Source organism: Pseudophryne corroboree, chromosome 5, assembly GCF_028390025.1.
Source record: "Pseudophryne corroboree isolate aPseCor3 chromosome 5, aPseCor3.hap2, whole genome shotgun sequence".
Taxonomy (NCBI): Eukaryota; Metazoa; Chordata; class Amphibia; order Anura; family Myobatrachidae; genus Pseudophryne; species Pseudophryne corroboree.
This window is the reverse complement of record NC_086448.1, coordinates 624,771,201-624,780,537: the sequence shown is the minus strand read 5'-3', so window position 1 is coordinate 624,780,537 and position 9,337 is coordinate 624,771,201. Positions and strand designations below refer to the sequence as shown.

At 39.9% G+C, this 9,337-nt stretch overlaps 1 pseudogene; it reads left to right on the top strand.

The window, feature by feature from the left end:
- The first annotated feature begins 5,412 nt into the window (after window positions 1-5,412).
- On the top strand, window positions 5,413-5,531 carry LOC134930251 (5S ribosomal RNA; annotated as a pseudogene).
- The last annotated feature ends 3,806 nt before the right edge of the window (window positions 5,532-9,337 follow it).

Below are 9,337 nucleotides of genomic sequence, written 5' to 3'. Positions count from 1 at the left end.
AATATACAGATCTTGCGCAGGACCTGTTTTTGGTTAGATCAACACAGAGAACTCGTGGACACTCGCTCAGGTTAGAGGAGAGGAGATTCCGCACAATACGGCGTAAAGGCTTTTTTGCTGTAAGGACGATACGTGTTTGGAATTCCCTGCCTGAGGGAGTTGTAATGGCCAACTCAGTCAACACCTTTAAGAATGGGTTAGATAAATTCCTAATGGATAATGATATCCAGGGTTACGGGGCATAGTCACGCACTATGGTTATTATAGAAAAGAGGGGTTAATCGGAACGGCAGTCAGCAACTTCAGTCAAAATGTTATACAAAATAATCGTGCATAGGAGACCACAAATAGGTTGAACCCGATGGACAATTGTCTTTTTTCAACCTTAGATACTATGTTATGTTACCCCTTGACTGATAGAGCAGAGAGGCAGCATCCCATATAGGGCAGCACCCCTGGAATGATGTGGCAAAGAAAAGACATGCAAGATGGAATTGTCCTTGGGACCACCCACCCATCCTTATGTTGTATAGAGAGGACATGCACACTTTAACAAACCAATCATTTCAGTGACAGGGTCTGCCACATGACTGTGACTGAAATGATTGGTTTGTTTGGAGCCCCACCAAAAAAGAAGTAATTATTCTCTCCTTGCACAAACTGGCTCTACAGTGGCAAGATGTTGCTCTCATCCTCAGATTCCCCCCCCCCCCCTTCATTGTTTACATCCTCATCCTCACAGAGAAGTAATATTCAAACAAAACCATATTATTTAGGTGTCAGTGGACTGCTTACACTATTACCCAAAGTTTCTGAACTTGACACTGACTTATGATGAATGCGCTGCAGGTGACATATAAGGGAGAATGTTCCTAGGTGGTTAACGTCCTTACCCCTACTTATTATGGATTTACAAAGGCTACAGATGGCTTGACACCTGTTGTCCAGATTTGTGGAGAAATATTTCCACATTGAAGAGGTGGCTATTTTGGTATTTTGCCCAGGCATGACAATTGGCTTTTTCATCCCATGGCCAACAACTGTCTCCACTGGTGCCTTATTCAAACAAACCACATCACCATCAGAATCCTCATCGTCAACTTCCTCCTCTGCGCCAGCTACACCCATATCCTCCTCATCCTGGTGTACTTCTACAGTGACATCCTCAATCTCAATATCAGCAACTGGACTGGAGGTGCTCCTCCCAGCACTTGCAGGGGGCATGAAAATGGTGGTAGGAGCCTCCTCTTCCCATACAGTGTTGTGAAGGTCAGGCCGATACATCGCAACCGTGGACAGTGCCATCACCCCTGTATTTTCACAACACCCCTGTAATTTTACAGCATACAAGACAAGGCCAGTGTACATTTATTTTCACTGCACCCCTGAATTTTTACAGCATACAAGACAGGGCCAGTGTACATTGATTATCATGGCACCCTAGAAGTATTACAGCATACAAGACAGGGCCAGTGTACATTGATTTTCACGGCATCCTAGAATTATTACAGCATACAAGACAGGGCCAGTGTACATTGATTTTCACTACAACATAGAATTATTACAGCATACAAGACAGGACCAGCATGCATTGATTTTCACTGCACCCTAGAATTTTTACAGCATACAAGACAGGGCCAGTGTACATTTATTTTCACTGCACCCTAGAATTTTTACAGCATACAAAACAGGGCCACCAGTGTACATTTATTTTAAAGCACCACTGAATTTTACAGTCTACAGGGCCAGTGTAATGTTATTTTAACAGCAGCACCCCTATATTTTACAGCATGCAGGAGCAGTGAGCTTTTATTTTTTAACAACTACACCCCTGAATTTTTACAGCATACAGGGCCAGTGTAATGTTATTTGAATAGCAGCACCCCTATATTTTGCAACATACAGGAGTAGTGTGCTTTTACATTTTTACAACTGCATCTCTGAATTTTTATAGCATACAGGGCCAGTGTAATGTTATTTGATCAGCAGCACCCCTATATCTTACAGCATACAGGAGCAGTGTGCTTTTAAACTTTAACAACTGCACTCCTGGATTTTTACAACATACAGGGACAGTGTTACTGTTGTTTGAACAGCAGCACCCCTACATTTTACAGCATACAGGAGCAGTGTGCTTTTCATTTTTAACAACTACACCCCTGAATTTTTACAGCATGCAGGGCCAGTGTGATGTTATTTGAACAGCGGCACCCCTATATTTTACAGTATACAGGAGCAGTGTGCTTTTAATTTTTAACAACTGTACCCCTGGATTTTTTTTTACAACATACAGGGCCAGTGTAATGTTATTTGAACAGCAGCACCCCTGTATTTTACAGCATACAGGAGCAGTGTGCTTTTAATTTTTAACAACTGCACCATTGAAATTTTACAGCATACAAGGCCAGTGTAATGTTACTTTACATGTACACCACAGTGACTGCAGCAGTACCCCTACAGAGCACACAGAAGCACCCCTACAGACCACACACTAACCCCACCCAATGCCACCACCTACAGAGAGACACAGGAGACAGAGGTCTTAATCCCTCACTCTCCAAACCTGAAGTCAAAATGGCAGTGACGCGCGGCTGTTTACATGGAATCCAAAACCAGCAAGAATCCAACAGTGGGATGATGATGTTTTGCCACATTCTGGTTTCTGAGTCTGGCGGGAAGTACCTAGCTGGACTCATATCTGGGCTCGGAATGGGATGTTTGGGGGGTACAGTTATCTATGTATGGAACCCACTCATTTCTAATATATATAAATATATATATATATATATATCCTTTGTGTGGGCGGCACTCAGAGACTTGCAAGCAGCGTTTAAAGTGCAAACAAAGACCCCACTGGGGTCTTTTTTTGCACTTTAAATGCTGTTTGCAAGTCTCTGAGATGCTGCTCTGCAGGGAAGGCACCGGAGCAAGGTGAATGTAAGTCCGGAGTGCCAGGGACCCTATATACGTGGATATATATATATATATATATATATATATATAACCGAAGAAAAACAGCGGCACTCAGGGACTTGTAGCTGAATAAACATGTATTCAAAAATCACATTAACAGCATCATCGATGTTTTGGGGTGACTAACCCCTTTATCAAGATGTGAGAGTATATATACTCTCACATCTTGATAAAGGGGTTAGTCACCCCGAAAAGTCGATGATGCTGTTAATGTGATTTTTGAATACACGTTTATTCAGCTACAAGTCCCTGGGTGCCGCTGTTTTTCTTCGGTTAACTATCAATTTCACTGAGGGCACTGGGGCATATCAGCCATTGGAGGAGTGCCAGGTTTATTTCACCATATATATATATATATATATATATATATATACTGTGTGTGTGTGTGTGTGTGTGTGTGTATATATATATAATGTTGTCAGATAAATGGTAATGTTAAAAATAAATGAAATAACACAGAACTACTCTAAAAGTGTATTCTATATAAGTTGCTTTGTAGAGTGGAGCAACTGTCAGTTGTTTCATCTTTAAAGTATTTCCTCACATTAATGGAAGCAAAATAACACTCAATCAGAAGCTAAGCAATTGGTTTTACAATGTTTTCTACTTGACTACGATGTTGAGACTTTCAAATTGATGAGACTCCTAAGTTATTGCTGTTCACTGTAAGATTATAATTTTATACAATATAAAATGCATTATTTAATGTTAACAGTAACACATGGCATATTCATAGTATCATAGATAAAAGTTTGTTGCACACTTGCACTGTATATGAGCAATGCTTAAAATGTCTCTTCTTCAATTCTCCAGCTTAGTTACTGTAGTGTTTTAGCACTGAACATAACTGTGGTGCACAAGTTTGTATGTGTTGCAAGCTGACTAACATATAATAATGTATTGCTCTTTCTTGTTATACACTCTTATCATTTCTCAGTCATAGCAGTGCCTTCCAATGATTACATAAGCTGAGGCAATCCAATACAGTTTAATCAAAATTAACCTTTCCATATTCTATGACACTGCTAGAAAGCAGCTATTGAGATAACTGTAAGTGCACCTGATCTCTCGGACTTCTTAAAATCACAGTATACTTTCCAGGTTGGCTAACACAAGGAGTAATAAACCTTTCATTAGAACTGGTACTCTACAGACGATACATAGACGACATTTTAATCATTTGGAATGGCACGGTTGAATCTTTTAATTAGTTTTTAAATATGCTGGGAAACAGTGATCTGAACTTGACCTTTACCTTAAACACCAATGACAAATCGGTCGAATATCTGGACTTGATTTTAACTGGTGAAAATGGAGGCATTACCACTAAGAACTATATCAAAGAGGTGGATATGAACAGTTATTTGCACTACCGAAGTAACCACCTCCAGAAGTGGAAGGATAATATTCCGGCATCACAGTTCTCGAGGATAAAAAGGAATTGTACGAATCCCAAGGACTGTGATGACCAACTAAAGGTCTACAGCAAAAGGTTCCAGGACAAAGAATACCCGGGGCCCATTTTGAAGAAAGCCCTAGAAAAAACAAGGAATGTGGACAGAGAAGACCTCCTGAAGTACAAACCAAGAGATGCCAAGAAAGATTCGGCTGCCTTCATTACCACCTACAATCACACGAAAAGACCATCAGGAATTCGCTCAGGAACCACTGGAACATTCTTCTCATGGACCCAGTACTTAAGGACTTCCTACCGTCTGAACCAGTTATCATCTTCAAGAAATCTAGAAACCTGAAGGACCATCTTGCACCCAGCCTGTTGAAGGAGAAGTCCACCCAGAGCACCCCAATGCCAAAGTGTGTGGGTTCCTTTAAGTGTGGGAAATGTAATGTATGCAAATATCTACATCCGAATCGAAAAACCTTTAGCGACATGGAGGACAAGAAGCAATACACCATAAAGGTATTCATGAACTGTAATACCATGTCCGTGATCTACTTACTGGATTGCTCTTGCAAAAAGAAGTACGTGGGCAAGACCAAAAGACCATTAAAGATGAGGATCCAGGAACACATAAGGAATATCAAGAATAAGGTGGAGGCCATACTGTTTCTAGACATTTCACATCACAGCATAACTCCAACCCTGAGGATCTCACATTCAAGGCGATTGAGCATGTATGTCTGGGAGAGAGAGGAGGTGACCTCGCGAACAAACTCTCGAGAAGGGAGATGTACTGGATATTTCAGTTACAGACCTTGCAACCTACGGGTCTGAACGAGAGCTATGAGATTGCACCCTTTCTATGAGGTGCTGTATCCTCCAATACTCCCCCTTTTTCCTTTGTCGCCACAATTTTGTCTTTTGCACATTCCTTCCCCCCCTGGGTGTCCATGTCACACTACATTAAAGTAATTGACTCATCAGGGCTCGTGTGTTAATTTGCGATCGTGTTTCTGGCGATAAGATGTTTACCTTTCGTGTACAGTCAAACCACACTGGTACGCCCAATCTCGTCCGATCTTGGAAGCTAAGCAGTGTTTGGGCCTGATCAGTACCAGGGAGGGGGACTGCATGGGAAGATCAGGTACTGTAGGGACTGACAAATAACATCAAGCTAACCAGTGACCAATCCAATACCACATGATATTAACCAGGTTGACACCATTTATGACTCACCTTATGAATTATAACACTATGAATTCTCTGAGCTCAAATATCATCACCTTCCCAGCATCACTCTCACATTGTTTATATATCCTTTATTAGGTCAATACTCTTCGCTTGGTTCTTCCCCCCTTCTATTTCCTCACAACCTTGGGGTTGTAATCTTACAACCATTTCTCTTCTATTTTCTATTCTCAATAATTAGTGGCACTTGCAAATCCTCTTATCACTTATGGCTTTTTAATATGATGTCACTTTCTAGATACACATTGTTAGCGTTATGTATCTGTCACTTTAATGTATATCATGTGGGCTAGTATTATTCCCTCATATAATAGTTTCCAGCATGTTTTACCTGCAACAAAGAAACCAGTACATAGATTTTACCATATCTCTTCTGTTTGTTTTTATTTATATGGATCCGTCGTCATGGATACCGATAAACCACGATTCTGGGTCTCCAAAGACTCCTTAAAGATGGCCACCGCATTTCCTTTATCCTCTATGGAGCTTCCCTCCAACAACATGGCCGCCGGAGCACTTAATAAGAAGGACATACACAGCATGCAGACCTAAACATAGACTGTTGCTAACTGGAGAGGCTGCGGGCACATGCGCAGTGAACAAACAGCGCTGCCGGTGCATGCGCACTAGCAAAACCGGAAGTGGGGTGGAAGTACCCGGAGACACGTGACGCGTCACCTCCGTCACCGGAAGTGTGGCGGAAGTGCTGCAATTCATCACATTTTTACAGTTTTGAACATTCCTAACATCATTTGAGCCTTACAAACCACTTGGTTTTTATGTGTACATCCCTATGGTGACCTCCCTTGCCTTAGGCTATGTTTCAACCAAGTGTCCTTGATTTCTCTTATGTTATATTTTTTCATTAGATCACATGATCAATTATGACATCACCAACCCTGAGCTAGTATACCAGGGGTATAAATAGGCATGTTATCTCATTCTGTCCTTACCCTTTAAAGAAGTCTGTTGTGACGAAACGCGTTGGGCTCCCTGTACTGACTCCCTTGCCTATTTTTAAAGATAAGTCAGAACTCCTTACCTTTTACAAAGATCTTTTATGTTTATATATTTTTATCAATACTTTGAAGTACTTTTTATGTTGTGATCCACTTTTATGTGATATTAAAGCTCATTTGTATTATTATATATTTTTTGGCTTTAAATCTAAAAATTTTAGCAATTGCATTTTAAACAATCCCACCATTATATATATATAAATATATATAAATATATATAACCGAAGAAAAACAGCGGCACTCAGGGACTTGTAGCTGAATAAACATGTATTCAAAAATCACATTAACAGCATCATCGATGTTTTGGGGTGACTAACCCCTTTATCAAGATGTGAGAGTATATATACTCTCACATCTTGATAAAGGGGTTAGTCACCCCGAAAAGTCGATGATGCTGTTAATGTGATTTTTGAATACACGTTTATTCAGCTACAAGTCCCTGGGTGCCGCTGTTTTTCTTCGGTTAACTATCAATTTCACTGAGGGCACCGGGGCATATCAGCCATTGGAGGAGTGCCGGGTTTATTTCACCATATATATATATATATATATATATATATATATATATATATATATATATATACTGTGTGTGTGTTTATATATATATATATATATATATAATGTTGTCAGATAATGGTAATGTTAAAAATAAATGAAATAACACAGAACTACTCTAAAAGTGTATTCTATATAAGTTGCTTTGTAGAGTGGAGCACTGAGGGCACCGGGGCATATCAGCCATTGGAGGAGTGCCAGGTTTATTTCACCATATATATATATATATATATATATATATATATATATATACTGTGTGTGTGTTTGTGTGTGTATATATATATATAATGTTGTCAGATAAATGGTAATGTTAAAAATAAATGAAATAACACAGAACTACTCTAAAAGTGTATTCTATATAAGTTGCTTTGTAGAGTGGAGCAACTGTCAGTTGTTTCATCTTTAAAGTATTTCCTCACATTAATGGAAGCAAAATAACACTCAATCAGAAGCTAAGCAATTGGTTTTACAATGTTTTCTACTTGACTACGATGTTGAGACTTTCAAATTGATGAGACTCCTAAGTTATTGCTGTTCACTGTAAGATTATAATTTTATACAATATAAAATGCATTATTTAATGTTAACAGTAACACATGGCATATTCATAGTATCATAGATAAAAGTTTGTTGCACACTTGCACTGTATATGAGCAATGCTTAAAATGTCTCTTCTTCAATTCTCCAGCTTAGTTACTGTAGTGTTTTAGCACTGAACATAACTGTGGTGCACAAGTTTGTATGTGTTGCAAGCTGACTAACATATAATAATGTATTGCTCTTTCTTGTTATACACTCTTATCATTTCTCAGTCATAGCAGTGCCTTCCAATGATTACATAAGCTGAGGCAATCCATCTGTATAGAGCAGACTTCATCATATCCTGTTTAAATAGAAATACCATTTTTGGGTTCTAAAGTGTTGTGTTCTTATTAAATACAGTTTTATCAAAATTAACCTTTCCATATTCTATGACACTGCTAGAAAGCAGCTATTGAGATAACTGTAAGTGCACCTGATCTCTCGGACTTCTTAAAATCACAGTATACTTTCCAGGTTGGCTAACACAAGGACCTTTGAGTAATAAACCTTTCATTAGAACAAGAATTTCAGAAAGGTAAGGGGCTACATTTATTACAGGTTAATTTTAATAGATTTAATGTTGTGTGTGTCCGAGGCTAAATCGCATACTGTATTTACTAACATTTAAAAATCAAAATAAAGAATTGTCTGTTAGTATCTGTGCTTTTTAATCCTTGAAACACAGCATCAATTTTGATCAAATTATCCTTGAAACATAACATTCATTTAGATCGATTTAAAATCCATTAAAATCGACCTTTAGTAAATTTACCCAAAGACTATTGAGGCTGCTATTTTCAGTACTGGTATTTCATATGATATATATCAATTTATAAAGATTATCCCTTTTATTCTTCCTGTACATGTTAATTAAAACAATGAGACCAACCCTAGCCAGCCTGGTATTTTGTAACTTTCATCAGGAACACTTAATAAAGGGGGATGTAGTTACGTGACCGGCGGTCAGGAGACCACTGGCCACAATACCTGTGGCTACATCCCACACCCTCTACATCCCAACAGTCAGCATGCTGACTAACAGGGAATATTCCCACTCATGGGTGTCCACGACGGGGTCAGTATGGATGACCGCCGGACGGGATGCCGGCGGTCAAAATACCAACTCTGGAATCCCGAGAGGAGAAATCCTGACAGTGGTGAGTATGCTATGCTAACCACCCTCCCCTATCTCCTAACCCTCCCTTCCTGCAACCTAACCTAACTTCCCCTTTAGTGCCTTACCCTAACCCCCCCAGTGGTACCTAAACCTAACCTGCCCTGCCCCGTAGCCTAATCCTAACCCTCCCCCCTTAGTGCCTAAACCTAACCTCCCACCCTGGTGGTGCCTAACCTTATCCCCCTGTCTGCAGCCTAACCCTAACCTCCCAGCCACTGCAGCCTAACCCTAACCCCCATGGAGTTGGCTAAACCTAACCTCCCCCACCCCCGGCACTATCCTGACACTTCGCTACTTACAACAGTCGGGATCCAGGCTGTCATAGATCCGGCATTGGTCTCCTGACCCAGTCTGGATTCCGATGTCAGTGTTCTGACTGGT